Here is a 24,545-nt window from a genome sequence, read left to right as displayed (position 1 = left end):
TTCTAGGGAAGCGACTATAGGGAGAAAGGGAGAGAAAGGAAAGAGAGAGAGAGGTTTTGCAGAGACACAGTGCAGTGGGAAATCCAGTGCAGAGTTACCAGCAAGTTGTGCAGGTGAAACCCAGCATCCACTCACTAATTCTCCTAAACGACTGGAAAAGCTAGGGATTCCCAGGGACACACCTGGGCTTTACATTGCCAAAGGAGTGGGAAGAAACAAGGTCCCCTCCCAAGCCCAAATATCTCCTACGCCGTGGCATAGCCCCAATTGCTCTGTCTGCCAGTGATCCTAAGCGTGCATCCCTGCCCCTCGCGCTGCGCCTCTAATCGCGCTGCTCCCTGTAATGACGGGTTAGCCTTTCTGTTGCTGGAAGAAGGCAGCTCAACGGCAGCTCCCTTTGATCTTCCCTCTGCACTCTTCCCGCAGGGCCATATTTTCCCAAGGGAGAAGGGGGCGAGGGAGCAGCCGTGTCACTGACTCCCTTTGGAACAAGCCAGACAAGTCTTTTATCTGCAGGGAGGTTTCACTCTATTTAGGAGGATTAAGGCTCCAGTTTGACTAGAAGCCCTTGCCTGCTGATAAAAATGCACTGCAGTAGCTTAGCCCACCTGGCTCAATGCACAGTAAGTAGCTTCTTAACTGGGCAGTGTGTTAAAAGCATCCGACACCATCCTATGCAAACCAACAGCAACTGGAACCAACAGCATACTTGGGGAGCATGGGACGCATGAATGGAAGTCCCCCTTCTTCTTTCTTCCCTAATAATGAAGAGTTATTTCATTCTCCACAAAGCGTCAAACTCAACCTGTCTCTCCCATGAGGAGGTGAAAATTATGGTGAGTTTCTTTCCAGGGGATGAAACAGCAGGGCCAGAAAGGGGAATGTGTTCTTAGATATGTCTGCAGTGACAAGGAGTCACCATCTGTGATCAGGTTTTTGCAATCACTCTTGCTTTGATTTTGGCTCCTTTACAGGCTCTCAGCAGATCTGCTACACAGGAAAAGCTTCAGATCATCCCAGTGATCTACAGGGACACAGAAAAAAAATGCCCAAGGGACTAATATGTATCCTGAAAAGCTGAATATCTGTTGGGCCAAACCTCAGCTGGTAGAAATGGTTGTATTTCTACTGCTTGCAATAGGCATGGGCAGATTTAGGCTGGTGGGATTTACTCCTCTATTTGCATTTTTCCGTTCTGAGTGCAGCAGAGGTTTCCTTTCTCTGACAGTGCATCAGAGGCTCAAGCCCAAAACTGCTGGGTGCAGTGATCCAGTGGGGCACTTCAAACCCGCGTGAGCAGGTTTATGGGTGCAGCACGCGTGGCGAGGGCAGCAGAGCTGTGCCCGCCTCGCCACCAGCTCAGCCCGGGCTGGGACACACAGTGCACTCTCCCCGGGTCTCACGGAGCAACTAAGATGGGAAAGCACCTCCCCGACTTTGAGCACGGGCAAGCTGAGTGAAGACAAGGGCACTGCCCTTGTGCTTAAAGTAAGAGGCCTGCTGAGCAATTTGCTGATGTATGGACTTACGTGGGAAGTGGATTCCTGTTTTTTGTTTCTTCTCTGTTTTCTGGTTGTCTTTCCCTTTCTTTTTGTGTAACTCACTCATTCCAGGAACTGGGTGTGTGTGTTTGGGGGAGTAGGGGAGGGATGAAACAGTGAAATAGTTTGCTTTAACTAGTGTTCGCATTTCATTGACAGCAGCTTACTGTGGGGATTCAAAGGCATTTGTCTTGGCTGGCAAAGGAAATTTTGTCATGCTGATTTTTTTTTTCTTTTCAGCTCGTTTCATTTTGTTTCTTTATCAGCAGCTCCTCCCCTTGCTAAAGCTGGCTTACTCTCTTCATATCAGTCTCAGGCGGGCTGTAATGATCCTAATGCAGCTCTGATCTATACAGGCCAGCAGCCGCCTCTGATGATGTATTACAATCTTTATTGCCCTGTTATTCCCATTCTCTCAAGTGCTTCTCCAGATCGATGGTGAAATTCCTCTACTTTAGTGGCTGTAAGTCGGCATGGCACTCACTCACCAGCTGCCCGATGAGCAGAACTGCCACAGGTTGGGCTTACGGATGCTCTACGTGCAAAGGACATGCCACGCAGATCCATGCTGCAAAACTCTAGGCAAGAAACGAGACTGGAGTGAATTCCTGTTAATGTCACAAAGCCCCCACTCATTAAGTATGGTGGGAACTAGTTCTCCCAAATTCTAATTCTGTAAGCCTCAAATCAGTTCCCGCCATTGCTTGGCTCCACCACCACCTGCACCACTTCGCCCATATCCATGGTATAGTCCCATTCCCTGCCTTCCGTTCTTCCTCTGCAGCTCCTAGGCTTCTCTAAAACTCCTCCCAAGCTCGAAGAACACCTATGATCAGATCTCCGTCTTTATCATCCTAGGTTCTCAGAGGAGAGGGCAATTCCTGAAATGAACTCCCTCAACCCTCAGCATATTTGGCATTGCAAGAGTGGTAGTGGAGAGAGAAGGGAAGAGACCAACCCACGCTCCATAGAAGAGGAGAAGGAATGTGGAGCATTGGCTGCTCTGCCCTCACTTCCAGTCCCAGTCAAAATATCTTCTAGGCTCCTGAGGGGATTCTTTCCCTGAAAAATTTAGTGAAACAGAATCTCAGTCATCCACTGAGAAACTTTCAGCAGAAAATTTATACTGTAACCCCCAACAGCTACAGCCATTACTATATTATATTGGATGTATTGAGCATCTAACTAAATTAGTGGGGTCACAGCTATCAACAAGAACTAGATCCATGGGTTGCTAACTGTTCTGGAAAAATAGCTGGGCCATGAGTTTTTTCTGGAGATTTTGTCATGAGGACTGGCATTTGCTAAATCTTAGCATTGGCTATGTGTTGTTTATCCTTTGAAGATGTATTTCTATTCCGGAAACTCTTTTGGCCAGGATTTCCAGAAAAGAAAAAATGTCATTCCAGAAGCCAGGAAAGACAGTAATGGCTCAAGAAAAAGATGGCAAAAGAAGTCTGGACAGCCCAGGATGTCAAAGGAGGAACTTTGTTACTAATAATGTAAAATCCTTCACTTCAAAAGAAGAAAATGCAGGCCCAGATACAAAACTAAAGCAAGGAATAAAACTGCTCAGCCAGAAATGCAAGTAAGGAAGTAAGAGCCATAGAGACTGGTCCCAGTATAATCCCCAGGATAAAGAGCCTTATGAATAATACTAAAGTAATTTTCTCTCTATGTTCTAAATCCACGCTGCATGTATGACATGGGGTACCAGGAGGACCAGGCCTGAGAGTTTATTGGAAGAAATGCAGAACAAACCAATGAACTGGAAAAACAGTCCCCTATAGGAACAAATCTAAGTGCCAGCATATACGAGAGACCGCAGTAGATTGAATGACGTTGTGTGTGTTGGGAGAGCTTCAATTACTTAATTAAGGAAACGATGATACCAAGAGCGGTTTGAAGAGAAAACCTCTCTCATTTGGATTCATTTCACTTTATATCTTTTTGGTGAAAGATGGAAATAAAAAGGGAAGCAGACATGAAATTTAATAATGTTATTGCTAGAAACTAAAATGGAAAAAATACTGGGAATGAATTAAAGCTGAGACATAAAATGCTAAAAAAGGAGAGAGAAAAATGGTCAGGCAGAACCTAAATAATTCATTTATTTCCAGCACCGGAAGAGTATTAAAAAACAAGGTACAGTGATTACAGCAGGCAACTGGGAGTTGGGACTCTTAAATTTTATTTCTTTTCTTTAACATTTCTCATTCTGTAAGCCAGTGTCTCCATGCTCCAGCGTACCCAATACTTCCCTGCATGACAGTGATGCAGTCGGACTTAATTTGCTGATGCCCTGTAGGTGTAAATTGTTATGAATTGGCAGAAATCACTTGAGATTTAAGGATGAAGTTATCTTTCCATTAGGAGATTGGCTACCAAAACAAACTCTCCATTGAATTCCCCCAAAGAAAATCCAGCTCCCACTGAAATTTCACATTTCATATCTCATTCCGTGTAGAATTTTCCCTTGTGAAGTGATACTTCTAATTGAATATCTGCCTTCAGCTCCCTGGCATGAGTTGCTTCTGGGTGGGCAGTATGAATTGGCTCCCTCTTGTTCATAAAGTTGGATCAAAGCTTCAGTTAAGTCTATTATTATTATCCTTTCCCTTGCAGGCCTCAATATTATCTCACATCCAAAGGCTGTCGGCAATCACAGATGCATTGATTAGACATACTGTCTATTTTGCCTTTCCAAACAGGCCAGCTGCTGATTCCTGACACTTGAGCAGGAAGAGGACTAAGCCTTTGACGCTAGCCGGGCAACTCTGACACCTGCCAGTAGAGGCTGACAGTGGTCTGCACACACAGTCACTACAGCTGTAGGAAGTGTCCCACGTCACAGTACGTTATTACGTCCCAGTGAGTCTAGATACTTGCATACCTTTAAAATATTGCATTTGCCATCCCTCTATGAATTGCTTTCTTACACACATTTTTGGAAGAGGCTAGTGAATTTTCCAAGCATTTTCAGCCGTTGCAGGTTTAATTCTTAAGCGAGGTTTTCCTTTTCTGCAAAAGAGCACTCAGCTCCATGTTCAAGTCAGTGCAACATTTCAAAGCAAATATTCCAGACTGTATATACATATGGACATTCACAGTACTGACTTTGCTCCTGTACGTCGGAGAAGCCATAAGAAAAATTGGTTGTCCATGCTGGTAGAGAATTATTTACCATAAATGATTCCACATTCCGATATATAGAAGTGGTCTGTGGCTCATATGTTTTGCCAAGCTCAGTCGCTGCATCTGGATTGGAATTGCTAACATCAGTGCAAATGTTATTGTTGAAAGCCACAGACCATGGTTTATGTCAATGATAGAGAAACCTCAGAAAGTTTGGACGTTTCCAGTCAGCAGCCAAAAGTTTGGATACTTCTCCAGCTTTATCCAAACAATTGAAATGTCGCTAGTCTGAAAAGGTCAACTAGTAAAACCTGGAGAACAAGTGGCTTCACAGGATTTCTGAAATTTCTCATCTCAGTTTGATGACAGAAATGTTGCAAGAGCATCTTCTTGCTTGATATGTCTTCATTACATCCCCTACTTACTTTTGTGAATATTATCATGCTATCTTAGACTTTCTTGATGCTAATGAGGCTACATTGTGGCAGGTTCTACCCAGTCTTACAAAAATGGTCCTTCTCAAAAAAAAAATCTTCCAACCTAAGTGAAAAAGACATCTTAAAAAGCAGGAAATGAAGTAACATTGCTCCAGTTTTACAGGGAGATGACAGAACTGGCCTAAGATTGTGAGTAAAATTCATGACAGAGTCAGGGATTGAAGCAGATCTTCTGAGCTGCAAGCCAATATGTTATTGATAAAGCTCTTCATTTTCTCTTTCTGCCAGCAAAGTACGTCCAATAATCCAGAAGCATAAGTATGGATGCTGAGAGCCAGTAACTAAAAGAAATAATTGCCTGAGAGATTTTTAAATTTCAGGACAAATCCCATTTTAATTCTGAACAGTGGTTAAGGTCATTTCCAATCTGCATGAATGGAGTTGACTATCCTTGTTTTAGAACAGCAAACCTCAGCAAAGCACTGCTAATTAACCAATTTGTTAACAACTGCTCTGCTGGAATGAGGCTGGGGCAATTGTGTTCATAGGGAAAGAGGGGGGTTCACAGTAAATTTCACTGAACATTTCAGTGTGTTCTGATAAATGGTTTCTGAAGGATTTTTCTGAAGTAGCTGGGACTCCAAGGAGAGAAAACATTTCTCAGCCCAGATGCTGTGAGCCAAAGTACCCTACCTGCAACACCAGATGTCTAAGCAGAAAGATAAAGGGGAACTGTGGTTCTAATAGAAAAGCACAAAATCTGAGCTCGCCAGGGTGGTCTTTGTAAGCATTATATTTCAAATATTAAGATGGGGCAAAAGTACTACAATTTCAGATTTTGGAGCAAGAGGGGGAAGACTCTCAGATACCAGCTTTAAAACACTGAGTACAAAAATTACAAGGTCAGCATCTGCAGATCATTAGCAAAATCAGTATTTAGATCTTTAACTCCGGCATATAGAGAATGTGGGTACTACCGAGTGCTCAGCTGTGCACCCTACTATGGAACGGAGAAACATCCTAAATGTCTGTGCTTAAATAAGTAGGTGAATTTTGGTAAATTTGGAACAAACAGAAATGTGCTTTTTTCATTTAATGGTTCAAGATATCTACCTTTTCAGTTCTCATAGATACAAACACTGGCACATGCAATTTTGTTTTATACCACTCCTCTAAACTGGTCTTTTATTTTTAGTGAGACTTCTCTCAGAGAGATAAAATCTTCTCGGTAGCAGAAATTTAAGTCTGTGGATTTAAGCCACTGTTGTTTAATATCTTTCCATGTGGAACTCTTACTCTGGCATAACAGCTCTTATTTCTGTGTTAGCCTATATAATTGAACTGAAAAAATATTTGTATTCTGAAATAAAAATGGAATTTGAATATCCATATGGATAACTACAGTTATAGCAGCAGGAGTTTAATTTTACTGTTACAGATTAAAACAGAAGTTTTCCCTAGTAAGGTTATGACCCAAATGCTCACATCTCTCTGGAAGGATGAGTAGATAGAGAGGACTCCATGTTCTCCATCTATAAAAAAATAAAATGAAAAAAAACTTTGTAAGTTCCCAACAGAAAGAGGCCTATAAAATGATGTCCTTTTCTTTCCCCTCTGAATCTATACTTTTTGCCCAGTCCCAGTTTTACTGCAAATGTTGAATCAAGTTCAGTAGCTAATCACAAACACTCCAGTTCATCCTCTTTCTGGTCATATGCGGCCCCAAATACCTCTTATAACCTCATATTTGATTTTTCACTTGACAATTACAAATTAAATTTACTCATTTAGACTAATTCAAAACTATTTATGGCACAGTTTACTTTCTAGTTCAGTAATTACAATGAAAATATATATATATATTCTCCTCGCCTGATGGCTTTGTGTGTGTGTATATAAATATATAGGTGTAATTATAAAGACTTATTCATGCTTCTTTGTATTTGCCATATACTTTTACTTTAGGTGCATGTTTATGGCCCATAAAAATGGAGCAATTCCAAAATTTCCTAAGCATGATGAGCGGTACCATAAATATGTGTATGCCGTTGCCAATTACTACATGAATAACAATATCCTGAATGCCATATGCCTTCATTAAAAGGTGAGCTTGGGAATATTCTCAGATTCTGCTTTCTCTGCGTTTCTTGAGCAGACTCCAGCCTCATGGTAGTCAGCAGCAGCAGCAAGCAGTGGGGAGCTGCAGTTTTAATAACAAATTGCGACTAGTTGCTACTGGCTGCAAAGCAGCTCCCACTGAAGCACACAGCGCTCGAGGTTGCGGGAGAGTACACAAGTATTCAATTTAATAGACAGTCTTTTGAGTGAAATGCATCAAAGTCTAAGCAGATCCTTTGCCGTGGGAGATACTACCCACAGCTGAAACTAGGGATAGGATTCTCTAATTTGCTCAAACCCATCCATTTACAGCTGACAATATCGTCATTAAGAGCTATGAGTGGGAGGAGGGGGAAGGAGGCAAAAAAAAATCACTGCTACTTTTTTAAGGGAACATTATAACCAGCTAGTTCTGAGAGATGAACTTGCTATGAACACACAGCCTTGTATTCAATGACAACAAAGCTCCCAGCAACTTGAATAGCAGTTTTACAGACTTAACTGATAACCACATATACTTAGTTATTATGTCAATGCAAATTATCATCATTCATTATTTATACAAGAGGAGATTTTCCAAAGTGCCAAGGACAGCCAAGAACCTAACTCCCTTCAAAAGCCAGTGTGGGAATTAGGTGCTTGGATCTATCTTTTCCTCCAGTGTCCACAAGCTGCTTGGTGCATCTGAGGGGCTTGACCTGTTTATTGAATTATCCATAAGATTTATTTCTGAGGGATTTGCTTTGATTTCCAGGATCTGGGTCCCAGACAAACAAATTCTCTATTCAGTTCAACTAGGCTCTCCAATGTATTTTGTTTGCATTAGCTACACTCTGTTGCATTAGTAATGTCCCATCATGTCATATTAGTAGTCTGCTTTGCTAATACAGGAAAAGTCGTTCACGCAGTACAGTCTACTTGTGTTAGCAGCTGTTTTCCTTTGTATTTCATGATAGACAGAGGCACTGAGCTCTATGGGGGAATTACTTTGACACCTCGTTTTGGGTTTATCCAAAGGGATAATGGGGAGACATTTTGATTCATTTAAATTTGAACAGGGAAAGTAAAAGTTCTTCCTTTTTCTTCCTTATATCTTTCCAATTGCAAAGAGATTGTTAGAGTGATTTTATGTAACTGAAATGAATTCAGCTGTCTGAGATTTTTAAATGTGAGCATTTCAAATTTTTTTTTCTGTTGAAGTTTTTTTTTAAGCAAAATGGAGGAGCAATGATTACAGAACACAAAAAGACTTTTCCCTTCTCCTTGCCCCTACACCTTTTCCAATCCTGTTCACTGCCAAGCAATATAGCTCTGATTGCCTGCTATGAGAGAAATACACCCCACACCCTTGAAAAGAAAGCCATCATTTTTTAGCATATTTACAAATTGAATTCAGCATAAATCCACGTGGAAATTGAGTTTTAAGCTGCTTCTTTGCACTGCTTCTTATTTAGGGTCTATGGATTCTCATTTAGCATATGCTTGTCAGAGATACTTCCATAAGGATTAAAAACAAAATGAGCTTATTCTGTTCTTTCTTCTCTGATTTCAGCACTGTCAGGAAAATCATACAGGTCTGTGGCCCAAGAATAAAAGCATCTCTTGAAGCTCCAGGATCAACCACCTGGCTACAGTTTCCAGAGAATCAGGTAAGATCCAAGCTAACCTGCTACGTTACTACTGATCTACTTTACTAGAGGAACCAAGTGAGAAAATAGCTGTTCCTGTATCAAGCATGTAGCTGCCTTAAGGCCAATCCAGCGTCAAGCATCGCAGTTCCACTGAGGTGTTACATATACACTTTTACCAAAAGGGAGGGAAATTATGTGTTTATATGCAAAAGGCATGAGAGAAGAACATAATATTAACTGGGGAGCTGTGGTTCAACCCTCAGTCAAACAGCAGCATCGAGACCCTTTCCCCATCCATGACTACACACAATATTGCTGCTAGCCCATGATAGCATTATCAAACATGGTGCATCATAAACATTAATGTTTTATGGCTTGGACACTTGCACTGTCTTCCAGAGTAAAGCTTACCGACAAGCAATGAACTTCTGTGATACATAGTGCCTTCTGGGGATTTTTTTGATGTTTTAATAAACTAATGAGAGTGAGAGGAACACCAGACACATTCCTGTAGCAGATGTGATGTGCTCTGTGACGGCATGTCCTCACAGAGATGCTTCTCTCTAATGCGAGTACAAAGCCATCCCAAATGGACGCTGATAGGATTTTACAATTACAATCCTAACATAGGCATGTAGCTTTTGAAAAGTATTTGAGAAATGTTTCAGAAGTTATTTGAACCAACTTCTGCATCCCCCTAACTGGGTTTAATGCCTCAGGTGATATGTAGAGTTATGATGATCATCATCATCATTTGCTGCATGATAGTGCCTATGAAATATAGTTGTGAAATATAGTCTGTGCTCAACAGAATAACGCAGAACAGAAAGATGGCCCCAAGCCAAGATGTGTCCAAAGCCACAAGCAACAAAAGCAACAGAGTAAGACACTGTCTGCTGATATCTCCTGAAAATATGGCCTTTAAAAAAAGGAACAATTTTCAAAATCTGGCCTTATGGCCAGATATGTATTAATGGGAGAGCAAAATGGTAATAAATATGTTTTATTAACCACTACCTGTTTTCCAAAAAAGTTCTTAGGAGATTATGCAAGTTGATGTCTCATAACTTTCAAAGACTCAAAACATGTTTAGAAAGAGTGATTTACCAGCTCTCTAATGGAACATACTATTAAAGACATAAGACTTTTTGCATCAAACTCTGATCTGGCACAGAAATGAGTGTTGCCCATCTCACGTCAAGACAGAGTTTAAGATTTTAGTGGCATCCATCTTGAAAGAAAGAAATTCAGTTTTCAATATAGCAGTTCTAAAGGAGGTTTTATAATTTCTGAAGCTATTTGTTTGCAATGTTAGAGTAGACAATATCTCAGCTGAAGATATATCTTTTCTGAAAAGTACTTTTATTTCCCCCAAAGACAGCTAACTTAGGAACTAAATCCTAGACTTAGGTTTTTTTCCTATTTTTACCTAAGTACTCTGTAGAATATTTTTTAAGAAGCACTTGCTAGAGGAGAGGTTTCATTTTCTATAAATCATCCTTCAAACATCTGGCTTTACGTCGTCATATGTGGCCTTGATCTTTTCATAACGACAGCTACTGCAGAATCCTTTCCTGAGGTGTCCTATTACAGCTACTGGACGCCTGTATGGGTCCAAGTAAACATATCACATTGAGGGCTGAAGCCAAAGGAAGAAATCTGCCCCTCACAGTTTTGTTCCTGGATCTTGCTGTTCACCTAGAAATTGTCATCTACTTGTCCTGGGTACATATTGTTTATTAGAGACTCAGAATTAGTTTTACCATTGCATTTTCATCCACTATCCAAAAGCAGAGGAGGACCTTACTGAATTAATTCAAAAATTAATACCTACCCCAAAGTATAGTTTATGGACTAGATAATTCTCTCATTCTGAGGTTAATCAGAATGAAATCAATAGGATGATAAATATTAAAATCAAAATCTCATTTTGATCCCAGGCGGAATTTACATCCCCAAAACATTATGTGTTGACCTAGCCAAGCTAGGCAGTGTCAGGCATACAACAGCTCTTCAGATCTTGATGTATGATGATCACTAAAACATAAAGAGTTCTGATAAAGTAATACTAACATGGTTAAGATGTCAGCTTAATACCAGCGACCTTGTGAAGGAGATAGAAAGGCGAAAACGGGGCTATGCATGGTGCATGCACGCTAGGAAGTCTCTGGCTTGCATGGTGGCTCTATTTGCTGATGTCAAAGAGACTTCAGTGTGATATAGCATTAATATTGTCTCACATGTCAGGTAATGCAAATACAGAAAATTACGAGTAGTGTGAGCATGTACTGAAGATGAGCTCTGTGACATCCATTATGTAGAAGCAAAATCATCTTACCTCATGAAAGACGGCAGATTGAAGGCTAAATATAATGAGTCTGATTCTGATCTCGTACTAGGTTAAACCAAAAGTGACTCCATTTCAGGTAATGGAAATGCACTGCTGTTAAGCAAGAAGAAAGTCAGGTTTATTAATGCATCCAACTACGCTTCTGTAAAACTTGACAGCCTACTAAGGGTTGCTGTTCATTAGTGTCCAATTTTTGACAGTCATCATAATTGTTATTAGAAAACCTGCAGCAATACTAAGTTCAGATACAAATTAAAAATAAGCCACTGGTAGCTTTAATGTGCCATGAGCTTTCTTTTTGGCACTGGTATCTTTGAGCAGAGGCTTACAGTTCAATTCAGACAGTTAGCAGGGTGCTGACAGCAACATGTTGGTACAAGACTGTACTTCTCTCTTTGGTTTTGTTTTAATTAAAGCCGCATTTATTTTTTTAAAGCAGGTCATAAAGCTAACCTACTCTGACAACAGAGAATTACATTATAAAATCGTTTCTTATAATAATTATAAATCTCTGCTAAAGCAAATTGAAATGAAATTAAAGCCCCAGCATACGTTACCCTTCTTCCCGATAGGAGGAATTCATCTGATCAAAAGTACCACTGACAGCTGAGAGTCTGCAGCCAGGACACATCCAGAAATGACGCTTAGTCTTCGGCTCCCTGCTTCTCCACATCAGTTAACTTGTCAGAGCTTTAGCTTCAAAGGATAAACACTGAGTACCTAACATGTCACTTGGCGATGCCTACAGCCATGCAGCACAGCTACAACCAATTTCAGTGGCACTTTCACCACCAGCTACGGGTGGAACCCTCCAGATGAACCCTATCCTTACGCACTTCCCAAGAGGGCATGAGAAATACTGGTGTCACAATTTCATTTCAAGTGAGATAGTTTAAAGAAAAAATTATTGCCAGAAGTGTTGAGTGCAGCAGAAGGATTTTAGAAGATTTTTAGTCAGGTTTGACTACTTTTATGACACGTATCAAAAATATGGGTTGAAATTTCCCCCAAAACAGTGCTTCCCACAAGATTTCTGGCACTTTGGGTTCTCTACTCAGCTGGAAATCCTGAGAGGACAAACTCTTTCGTTGTACTGAAGTCCTCCTTGGCTGGGTTGGATACCAAAGACCAGATCCTTAATTTATGTAAACAGGAAGAATTCTTTTGAAACAAATAGAGAGACATCAAGGAAAATTCTCAATCCAAAACTATAACAAAGAAAAAGGTTTCTAAATCCTTAAGAACCTCAAAAACAAAAAGAAGAAGAAGAAGAAAAAGGAAAAAGAAAAAACAGACTAAATCCCTGCATAGAAGTGAGTGGGATGAAAAGAGGAGGGTTGTTTTTATTTATTTTTTTTCATTTCCTGATGCCCTGACCAGAACAACAGACATCTGTTAACAAGTTTTCAGTTAGGGAATCCCCCAGTCCCCCCTGGTCCACTGCAGTCAGGCACCCAATATTTCAGCTTCTCATTTCTTGTTGTCCCTCAGAAATGGGAATCAGAATTAGCTACTAACTTCAGAATCTACCAGGTCAAGAAATTCAGGACATTAGAGAGAAAACAGGGTTCTAAAATCTGTAAATAAGATGTATATATGTGAGCTGCATGTTACAGGAAATTTCAAGGGTTGTCAAGGCATGAAAAGTCTACAGAGTATGTAGTGGCCTGACAGCTAGGTCCTTCAAGAAGCAGACTGAGTATTAAAAGGACAACAAATATTATAACATGGAATTACACTGCAGTGTACTTTAAGTGAAATAATCACTGTAGACCATTTGGAAATTCAGACAACGAGAAGTGGAGAATCCCAGTTGCTCTGGACGCGTAAATGACCTGTAGGAAACTTGCTGTTTGTGATGGCAGATAGGAATGACTCACAGCCTAGCCTGGGAGCTCCAGGCAGAGGGGAGCTCACTAACAGAGCAAGCACTCTGCCAGGATCTGGTGGGCAAGAGCAGAAAGGGCCAAGTCCCAGTCTTCTTTCAGCTTTCATCTGAGCAGCTCTGGTGATGCCTTTTCTATCCATCATGTGAAACAGGGACAAGGATAGGGACAAAGTTTGTTTTTTTGCCAAACCAAGAAGAGAAGGGTTGTCCTACATAATAGAAAATGGCAAAGTATTCATGGATGGCTTTACCACGTTTCTTCTGCATCTCCCCCTGCTCTCCAGCCCCTAAAGTTCTTTCTGGTTGAAACACTTGGAGTTGGTACTTGCAACTCAGGAAGTATTACCTGTTAGAGATACCCCCAGGGATGTAATTTACTTTCTCCAGGTTCCTGGATGGGGGAATCCATCAAACTGATGTTATTTAAGTTTCCAGAAGGAAACCCTAGCAACCTAAACATAGAGCAAACTGGGCTGCAGACAGAACCTAGCAGAGAGGTTATGGGAACAGTCATTAATTGCTGCATTGCTTAGGAGGCCAGACTGGTTACCAGTGTGTTTCCAGTTGCAATGAAATCCAAATCCCAGTTTGGCGCTCTCTGAATGAAACCCAGCATGGTTTGGATGCTGCCTCTCTCACTCCTTGCAGCTCTATAGATGTTATCATCAACTTCAATCTTGCATCTAAGTGATCTTAACTTATGTGTGTGAGGATGGGGTTGACACATCATACCTTTGTGGATGAAGGCATTTCCTAATCAGGATCTTCAGCTAATGCAACAACTTGCTTGCCCTATGGTTTGGCAAAGTCAAACTGCATTATCCTTCAAAACATCCAGCAAGTCCAGCTACTCACTCAGAGTTTTCCTGATAAATCTGCCTAGGGAAGTCGAAACCTGGAGCATGGATGGGGATGGATGAGAAGAAATTTATTTGTTCATATCTGATATGGTATAATGTTTTTAACTGATTTGTAAATGCTCCCAGATATTGTGATGGAGACAGAGTGAGAAACTGAAAAATAGACAGATAAATCAAAATCAAAAATCACTTCCAGGATATGGAACAACTTTTGTTACTTAGATTACACTTTTCCAAATCTCTGATTTCTCCACAAGGGTGTGGTGGGGAGATGGAGAGATACAAAATAAAATCAATCCCCAAAAAGCTAGAATTTTGAATGGTAAGGAATTGTTGGTAATATCTAAGAACTTTGTAGGCTATGAGTGATTAGAGCAGCTTCTGCTTCTAATTCTACTAAGTGACTTCCACTTTGTGGTAGTGTTTATCTGGGATAATCCATGGGTGACTAAACTGGCAGAACAGGAGTCAGAAGACTTTCAGACTATTCCTGACATTGAACAAGTCACTTCACCTCCCTCTTCTCCTGCTGATCTCTGTCTGTTATGTCATCCTTCAGGCCAAAATTATTTTGCTTTCAAGATCTCAGTCTAAACCTTTCAGGGCCAGAACTGTGTCAATTTACTTGTCCATACAAGTGCTAGCACAGCAGGTCCCAGTCTTGGTTAGAGCCTGTAAGTGCTATTACAGAATACCTGGTAATAATAGGAAAAAAGGATGAAGTCATCCTGAGTTCTTGTCCCATTTACTCACCACCCATGAATGTTTCTATACTAACTGTGTTCGCGTCTCTGAGAATAGAGCAGATTTGCCAGATCTCTGAAGACCAAATCTGGACAGCACTACTTTCTCCCCACCTTTGCTGGCTTTGATAAAACTAATGCCTGCCAAATCTATAACAGGAATGCTTCTTCTCTGTGTCCTTTAAGTGCCCAGTCAGACTGGCATGACATTTAAAGCCAGAGTGGAGCAGAGTTAGGCATAGCCAGACTTTAGACAGCCTTGGTTACTCTTTAGTCCAAAACCTGCCAAAATAACCCAGAAACAGCTCACATTCGGATGGCCAGAGTATATGTGTTTAACTTGACTACTTAGTGGTTTTGCAACAGTCATGAATATACAAAAGCAGTTCTTGTCCCAAAACTTAGACAATAGTTTGTTTCCTGTGCAGTAATTTTATATATACTGCTGTAGCAGCTGAGAAGGGGCGGGGGGCTGTTATCTGTAAAGCTCAGCAAAGAGCAGCCTATGAACCAACAGTGAAGGAAATCCCTTTATGAAAAAGAAGCACTCCTTGGAGGCCCATTTCCAGTGTAGGATGATTGGACAGGATTTAGCCATGTGTTTCCATTAATGAGAGTCTATGGTAAATTCCCAGGCACTGCATTAAAGGTGTACCTGAATGAGAAGAAGGTTATTGATTATTCATACAGGCTGGGCCTTGCGGTTACACTTCCATTAAAGCCTTCATGTCAACACACGTGTGCTGTTAATCTAGCAGGGCCACACATCTGGGTACTGAAGGTAAGTTCCATGGCTGAGCATTACACACACATTTACCACTGTTGCACAGACAGTTGTCGTATCTATCTTATCATGCCAATTAGAAACTTCAATATCTAAACATCTTTAAGATCTATCAAGCAAAGAATTCAGCTTCATAAATCAGATTCAAATCAACACTTGCCTTACTTTCTCTATTTTTCAGATGTTTCAGCTCATTTAAAAACCAAGCAGATCTGAATCTCAACTAGTAGCTGAAGTAAAGAAAGATAACCTCGTGACTCCTAAGTAGGGATCCGTATACAGCACAAGCTTATAAGACTGTAATTTCAAAGCCTTGTCCTCACATCGTAAGTGTTTAGAAAAGAGGAGATGAGCCTCTTTGGTAGTTTACCTCTTTAATTCCACAATGGAAACTATAAGTTACTGGTGGAAGCACACTGGACATGAGACTTCTTTCAGACTAAAAAGTCCAGTAATATTGAGTGTGGCATAGCCAATAAGATAACTGAATGAAAAGTAACCAATCCTTGTGGGAAATTCAAATGTTGATGAAACAAAATTGCTTCGTTTTCACTATTAATGATGTACCTCTAAAACTAAATAATCAAAGCTGTAGGTTCATGCTATCAACCCCACTGAATGTTCCGGGTATCACTCTTCTGCTTTCTACATTTCGGATCCCTGAAAATATTTTTCTGTATATGAGTACTACCAATTAAATTATGGACCTAATGGTATTGGTAGTAATGAACGTGTGCAGGAAGATTTGTAAAATCCAGGCTTAAATCTAAATGGATTGCTTTCTTCATTTTCCTGAGCTACACTAATATATATATATGTGTATATGCATACATATATATATATATACATATGTACACACACACACACACACACACACACACACACATCTGTGTGTGTATATATAAATATAATTTATTTATTTATATACATGTATATTAAGACAAGTCCAGCCATCAGCTCCATTTTCTAGTGTACTTCCCACAATTATTTTATTTAGGAAGCTCGGATGAAATACTTCTTTTGAAAACCCAGCTCCATTGCTTTTAGCATTTTAGCTGCAAAGCAATTACTCAGCCTGTCAGGCTAATCATCATAAATATTGCTGTCCACAATGTTTCTACAAGCCAATAGTAACCGGTTTGGGCAGTTCATCTGAATTCAATGACCTTCCAAGAAAGAGTTGTGCTGGTATTCCTTTCCCAAAGTACAGACTAGAGTGCATATAAAAATGGGCTATTTTTAAAGCATTGACCTCTCTCCCATAATTTCTGAGTCATAATTACCAACACAAGGAATTTTTAGCCCTTTCTCCCATATAGCTTGTGGGGCTCAAGCTATATTGTCTCACATTTCAAGCTTCTGCAAGAAAAACATGTTACCTTATGATTTCAAGAATCATTCTGAACAGCGGGTTCAGAAGTGTGGGCCCACTTCCACTGCCATATACTAAATGGAAGGAGCTCTTTATTTTTTACTGATTCAGTGAGCAAATTTGAACTGGAAGCCATCAGCTGAGGACAAAGATGCCCAGATGCAGTCCTTGAGGAAGTGCCTTGAAGGGAGTTCACATGTGATCCAGGGACGCACTCTCACTGGTGTAAGCTGTCCTAGCTTCCCGGGATTGAGTGATTTACATCCGTAGAGGCCTGGCCAGAGAATGTAATCATATGTTTGCAGTTGAAGCATTATTTTTTTGGCAGCAGCACAAGTTTAAACAGCCTCCACCCCAGGCCTACACAGGTCCCCGACTGCTGCTAATACAACCCTGCGCGCTGCTGCTGGAGGCAGCGCGGCGGCTCCGAGCCATCCTCATCCGCTGCCAGGCAAGCGGAGAGCAGGCTCCTGTCCAGCTCACTGCAAGGCCCAGTCACCAAGGTCCCCAGACAGCTCTCACAACATCCACAATATGAATAGCAGCATAAATCACTCCTCTTTCTTTCCTTCTTTCCATTTCTTCCTTCCTTTCTTTCATTGCCTTTCCTCTTAATCCAAATGTGCACATGCATGTTGGAAGTGTCCCTCTTTTACCTTCTTCTAAATCGTAGAGGTAAAGCAGGCCCCGAAAAGGACACTAGCATCTGCCTCAACAGCTAGCCTTCTCCATATTTATTCAGAATATTCTTTGCACATCAGTTTAAGATTGTATAATCAACCTACATCCACATTTTAAAGACAGGTAAACTGAGGCCCAGAACAGTGAAGCTGCAAGATCATACAATGAGCTAGTGGTGGAAACAAAAATAAAATTCAAGAGTCAGCTGCTAACTACATAAGCTATCCCTGCTGCTGGCCTAGAAAGTAAAAATAATGGTTTGGAGTCCTCCAGTTTTCATTATTAGCTTTTTGGATGGGTTTTGCCTAAGGGTAATGAGATATTCTCAGCTGTTGCATCAGTATGTTTCACTTCAGCTGAATTATGTGTCACTTTATGGTAGAGTTGTCTTCATTTTTTTCTCAGCTGTACTTAGGGAGATCTTTGTGAACATCTTATTTGACAAATTCTGCACCACCCACATAACCACTTTGAGGCAAACAGTAAAGTCAGAGACTGAACTGAGCCTACTTATCTTTGGTGGATCTCTTCTTGTTGTTGCTAATTGGAATCTGCAAGGCCTAGTGGTCAGAGCAGAATGTGGGATGAGAAGATCTAACTACTTGGCTCTTCGCTTTGTTGTTTTGTCCATGTGGCTTTGGGCAAGTCACTGAGCTTGACTGATAGTGTGGTCATTTATGTGCTTGTTTGTTTCTAATGAAAATTTCAGCCAACACAAAAGCTATCATCTGCAGCAATATTTTTTATGCATTTTTTCAAGGGGAGGAGAGATTACATAAAAAAAAGCCTTCTCTGACATGCAAGTATTTCTTTTTCCTCCTTATTAGTTTCCTGAAACCAAACACTGAAAATAAATTGTCCTTTCACCAAGAACTACAGTTTCTCAAAGAAAAGCCAGAGAAGAAATTTCTATTTCAGCAAACACAATTTTGTATTTATTTATTTATTTACGAAAAAGCCTTCCATGGAAGTTTTCAAGCAATACTGAAGCAGCAGAGAAATGCCTGGTGTATAACCTGCCTTGTCTTGATCCAGCTGCTTCAGTCTTGAATAGCAACAAGTACTGGTGACTTTCAAAAAGCCGTAGGTTGTGTTTTGGATGATATTTAGTTAAGCGGTACTTCTTATGTGTATAGAATAGTCTTGATTACATTGTCTGGCAGAATAAAAACAGATGGCAATGAAGTAACTATTTATCTTCTTGACGAATTTTAATACACATAGAAGCAAGGGCACAAACAGATTGGTTTAAATTTGGCATAAGACGGTCACTGGGGGCTATGAAAGCTCTTTCCAAACAGCTCTGCTCTTGTACCTAATCTTGACCTGAAGGCAATGCTAATGCTCTACCCATCTTCAGGAGCTAACACGTATTATTTCCACTTCCTCTTAGCAGCCTTTTCCTGCTTTAACTGCCTCTGCATCAGCACAGGTGCACACCATCTAGTGACCTGGCAAAGCAGTGCAGCTTAGTCAGCACAGGTAGATCCATGCCAGCCCAGCAGGACAGGGCAGATGAGAATAGGCATTGGCAAGGCAGAAAATTATGAAATAGCTCACTGAAGTCACCAATTCTGTCAAATGTTGAGTTTACCACTGCTTGCTGCAGTGGGAAGAATGTTAATTTACTACTGATGGAAATCTGACCCATCAGCATTTTGGATGTTAAATATTTTCTGCGAATGGAGCACAGCTGCTCCTGAGCTGGTGCTAGGATCATGTGATGTTCATCCAATGTATGTTAAAAGATCAATACCTGCTGCTCCTATTCATGGTATTTGTGGTTATAGAAAGGAACTGTTCGCCCCCAAAGTGATTGCTAGGGCCTGTGAAGTAAAAGTACACATACACTTTGCCATGTGAAATACATTCAGTATTTTCATCCTGTGAGCAACCACTTCTTATCAATACCTCCATATTACACTGGAAAGATTTTCTGAAGCTGGGATCCAAATTACAATGCTCACAGCTGCAAAGAGCAGCTCTGCAGGTGAATCCAACCTCAGGCTGGCTCAAACAAGGGGAGCATATGACCTGTCCAAAGCTGTTCTCACAGTCTGCCCACTTAACATGTTGCAGCAGCAGGGAATATCACTGAACGCTGTGCCATGGCACTGAACAACTTGATGGAAAAGCCTGGAGTAGTCTGTGGCCTCTCTTTCTAAAGCTTTCTTTCTATTTGGTACACTATAGTTTATGCAAGATGGAGAAGGGTTTTATTCTAGATGCGTAAAGAAAATAGAAGGAAACATATAAATTAATAAGGCCTCTCAATACGTGTTCAGTCCTCGCTGTAAAATCTATTCCTAATGCAGCCAGTGTGAAGACACTAGTCTCAGGGGCAACGAGAACCTTCTGGTAGGACAAATCCAAGCTCTGAACCTTGTGTAATTCAGCGTGTTTAGTGGGTGGATGCTGAATTTCATTATCCTTTCAAATTGCTGCAGATTTGTTCAAGGGAGTTTTCTCTTGTTGGTAGGGCCACACGACAAGAACCAGCACGTTCGTGTCTGACAATGACGTTAGCGGCCTTTGGAGCAGCAGAAACAACCGCCCCAGCCAAGCAGTGCCGTCTGCCAGCCTCAGAGATACAGGAATTGCCGTGCTTCTGCAGACACCTGCCAACCAGGATCCATCCTCTTCTGCCTCTCCTCCAGGTGAAACTCTGATTCAGCACCTTAAACAAAACCGCAAAACCTGCTTGTCAGTCTGGGAGCTCACTTGTCTCTCCCTTCCCTCTGCACAAGACTCTACATGCAACAATCCTGCTGCCCCAGAGGGCTGCAGAGAAGGAGCAGGGTACGTTCAGTAACAGTCTCGCCTGACACTGGCTGGTGTTTGAGAAACTGCAGGGCTTTGGCTTTCTTGTGGAAAGTGGTTGATGCTCCTGAGGCTTGGCAAAGCTGTTCAGACTTGCATTCCTAGGCAGCTCTTTTCAACGCATCCTGGGCTTTGTCATCCAGACAGAATCAATTCTGCTGCGTTTCACAAGCAGAAGTCTGGAGTTTAGCTCCTACCCAGGGTTTTTTCATTTAATTTAACTGTATCTTATTTTTGCTCAATGGCTTGAAGTGATAGTGAGGTAGAAACACAGTAGAAGAATAATCCTGAGTCTAGTTACTGTTCCAACCGGAGATGCTGGAGCCTTCCCAACCCCAAACTTTCTTTAGCCCCCAGAGCATCTTCTCTTCAAGGGGGGAGGAGGTCTGAGTGAGAAGTTTTTAGCAGACTGGAGCTGGCCAGAATTCCTCCTCAATCTCATATGGCCTTTGCTGAATTCTTTATTCATGCCTGAGTCATTCTATTCCTTATTGCAACTCCCTCCTCCTAAGTCCGTGTTTCTTAAGTTTGATGAGGTGCACATATCAGAGTTAGGTTTATTTACTCTCTAGAGGCTGCTGGATCTCTTTTAGCATTTTCACGATATCCTGCAGCATGGAGTCTAAGCCAGCACTCTCTGTGCTGTCAACAGTTGAGAATCAATATAGTCTTCATCCACGTAATTCATCTAGACTCTTTATTTTACTCTTCCCTGACTTTACTTTCTTTCCTATTGTCACTTCATTTTTTAGTCCCATTCTCTATAGTTACAGTCAGATAGATCCATCCAGACTATTAAAAGGAGCTTTTTCAGAGTATAAAAGTATTTAACTTTCTATCTGTTCCTTTAAGGGAAGTGCAGGCATATAGACTTTTGAGTAAGTGAGAAGGGCAAATACATTACTTTTGGATCTCAGAAGAAAGGCAGAAGGACTTGCCATCCTTCCTAATAAAATGAAAAAGCCTGGAAAAGCATTGTAGATAGAAAGTGGCGAAGATTAACTGTTCCTCCTTCTGTTTCCTCCCTGCTATCTATCCAAAATACTCCAGTCACCCCCAGAATAAGCATTAACCCACAACTTGATATTTAATTCCTTTTCTTGTCTGGGTGGCTGCAGTGGCTGAAAACAAACCTCCCAACATCCCTGAATTTTCAGCTTGGATCTGAACGTTGCCATTGCAGCCTCTCTTTCCTTCATCATAAGGTCACATCTAACAAAAAGAAATTTTGCACCTGATGAATCTTAAATCTGACTTTTGCCCAGTAGTGAAAACATTTTGATGAGACCTCAATAATATTCCCATGAACCAGTAGAAATGGCATAGATCCCTCACTAAATCTTGAAAAAGAGGTTGATAAAATAGAATAACAAGAAGCTAATAAATATATTTAGAAAGCTTTTGATTAAATTGAATAGCGAGAATTAAGCTCCTCTGTAATTCCCTCTTGTCTCCAGACAGTATGAAGCCTGTAGAGGTCTTCAAGAACTTGACTGTGATTTTCTGAGCTGTGAAGAGATGTGGAAGCAGAACGCCAACGGTTTGGACAGCTGGTGGAAGTGAGAGTAAGAGAGGAGAAAAGCAGTGTTACCCTGAGAAAGCCAGACATGCAGATGAATAAAAAAATTCTCAACCAACAAGAAAATTTGCCTGTGAGTCCAAGCTCGTCTGCACATCAGGGATACACCAATACCAGGACTTGAAATCTGGCTTCACTTCATCCAAAAGCCACTGGCTTTTGAATAACTGCTTCCAGAGTCACTCCCCAAACACAGGTCCAGAAGTCAGCTCAGAACTTAATTTATCCTCTTCTGGCCTTAACCTAGGTCAGGTTAGAGAGACTGTATGTGATAGCACTTGCTAATCCATGCCAGAAGCTACAGAAGCAGGGAGCACCTTCAGGCCCATCTACATCCAGCACCTGGCTAGAGGCACACTCGGTCTAGAGCAGCCCTATAACTAGTCACCTGTTCTACCCTTCTTTCTCCACAGCTTTGCAGCAGCTGTCAGATTCACTATTTGGGTGTATGTAGAAATGACAACTCCCCTTGCACATGGTACCCCTCCACATGTAAGAATGGTGTGGGGAGGCTATAGCAGGAGCCTCCTTAAGGAGAGGCAGAACTTAATAATAGGTCATCTTGTGTGGACTGGCTGAGTTCATTGCTCTCTTATTCCTACCATACAAGGAGTCATCTGTGACAGAGATATGGGTTTTCCCAGAGAAGTGAATTCTGGATTAAACACTATTGAGACACACAAGGCACTTCATGCCCCACACAGATCTTGTTTCTGGCTCTTTGCAGACTCAAGCATATTTCAACGGCTAAGGTTTATGCCCTGATCTGCAGCTTGCAGGAAAGGGAAGATACTGCTTCTGAATAACTGAAAGTTAGTGTTCCAATTTACAAACATCACTACCAGGACTGTAATCTTGGGTATGGCCAGCTATAGAGTACTTCTGCTTTGATCTCTCCTTGTACGTAGGCTCCATCTCCGCAAGGAATTCTTTCCATATTAATTGCATCTAGGGTCTGTTCATTGTCTAGCAGTTTTCCAGTTCAGTTTGAGTATATTTTGGGTGATAATGGATCCCCTGAAGTTTCCACCATAAACACGGTGGCTAGTCAGCCCTATGGGACTGGAACTTTGTTAAACGGTTCTCTAGAACCCAAAACTGAACCTAGAATCTTTGGTTTGGACAGGAGCATGGATTTTAAATCTTAGCTTAAAAGTAATGCACTCTAGAGCTCAGTCCAAATATCCCCTCATGATCCTACCTGTCACAGTTGAGCTACAGTTTGGTTTATCACTGATCTGCCTCAGTGTGCTAAGTTTTTATCTCCCCACTCATGAGGTACATGCTTCTCATTCACTTAATTTGTTTCTCTCAGGGAACGTTTATTCAACAGTTGTCACCAAGTCCACGTGAAGTGAAGCAGGACTATTTGGGGAAGATGGTCATATTCTGCCTGGCCTCCTCTGGGGCTGCAGTGCTATACTGCCAGCACTGTATGGGACAACTGTAGCCTGACCTTGATCCTGCTGCCTCTTCTTCTATCTTCCTTGCACAGCCTGGTGTCTGACTAGCTGGAAAGGAATAAGATGTTGACAATGTTGACAGTGGCTAGAGTTTTCTTTCCTTTTTCAGTCACTGGCGACTAACTGCAGCCCTCAGTAGCGAGCAGTTGCAATCAGTGAGCTGAACTTCCAAGGGCTCTTCAGATCCTTCTACAGTTCTCACTGCAAAATACCTCCTGGATGGAGTTACTTAACCTGGGTTATATATACACACACATTTCTGCTCCCTTGGATTCACCACTCTATGCTTTCTTTCATATCCTCCCTTCCTTCTCCCCTCCCTGCATGTCTTGTTGTACCTTGTTTCTACATGCCTAAATCATGCTTTAAATAACAGCTGTCTCATTCTTTGCTTCGTCTCATACCCAGGTAATTATTTTCAATTTATTGATTTTCCACATGGAGATTAATGGGTTATTCAGCTCTCAAAGCCTATATCTACACAGCTGTGAGTTAAAGTGTGGGCATGGGAAGGTGGAGTTTATGTGGCTGATCACCTCTCCGATGAACTTGTGTACCAAACTAAAGGGGTTTTTTTCCTTCCTACTCTCTATAAAAAGCCATCAAGTTTCAGACTCTTGCCAGTGAGTAATCACATTTCACAGGGAATAAAAAATAATAAATAAAAACCTGATAAGTTTGCAATAAGAAAATTGTTACCATGTGTCTTTTCTGTTTCACCAAGACATTTAATTGCCCTGGCTAATGTGTTCTGGGTGTGAAAGAGCTAGGCACAACGGAAAAGCACCACTGCACAGACACAGGCTGTGTGGGGTCAGAAGATCCTCCATGAAATCCCCCATGAAAGGCCCCGTTCAGTCCCACCACTGTGCCACAGCTTGCTGTGACTCGTTGTGCTGCTGCATCAGTCTGTGACACCACGCTGGAAAGCAGATAGAAATGATGCCAGTTACAAACATGCCAACCTTTCTGTGGTTTTTTTTCTTGCCAAAATCATTTCAGCGAGCTAGCACACAGCACAGCAGCTGCATCATACAACCAGTGCTCACTGCACTCTAGGATAGGAACAAGAAGCATTGGCTTCGCTACTGATGAGAAGGTATCACGGAAACATAAACTTTTGGTATGAAACATTGACTCTGA

General features: G+C 41.3%; 1 long non-coding RNA gene across 1 annotated transcript; it reads left to right on the top strand.

Annotated features, from left to right (window-relative positions):
* The first annotated feature begins 672 nt into the window (after positions 1-672).
* LOC135330100 (uncharacterized) lies at positions 673-24,071 on the top strand. Its single transcript, XR_010391868.1, has 4 exons — positions 673-836; positions 8,784-8,880; positions 20,020-20,197; positions 21,818-24,071. It is a non-coding gene; the product is annotated as an uncharacterized LOC135330100 (long non-coding RNA).
* The last annotated feature ends 474 nt before the right edge of the window (positions 24,072-24,545 follow it).

Source organism: Dromaius novaehollandiae, chromosome 16 (assembly GCF_036370855.1).
Source record: "Dromaius novaehollandiae isolate bDroNov1 chromosome 16, bDroNov1.hap1, whole genome shotgun sequence".
NCBI classification, from domain to species: Eukaryota; Metazoa; Chordata; class Aves; order Casuariiformes; family Dromaiidae; genus Dromaius; species Dromaius novaehollandiae.
This window is presented reverse-complemented; position numbering and strand designations above follow the sequence as displayed.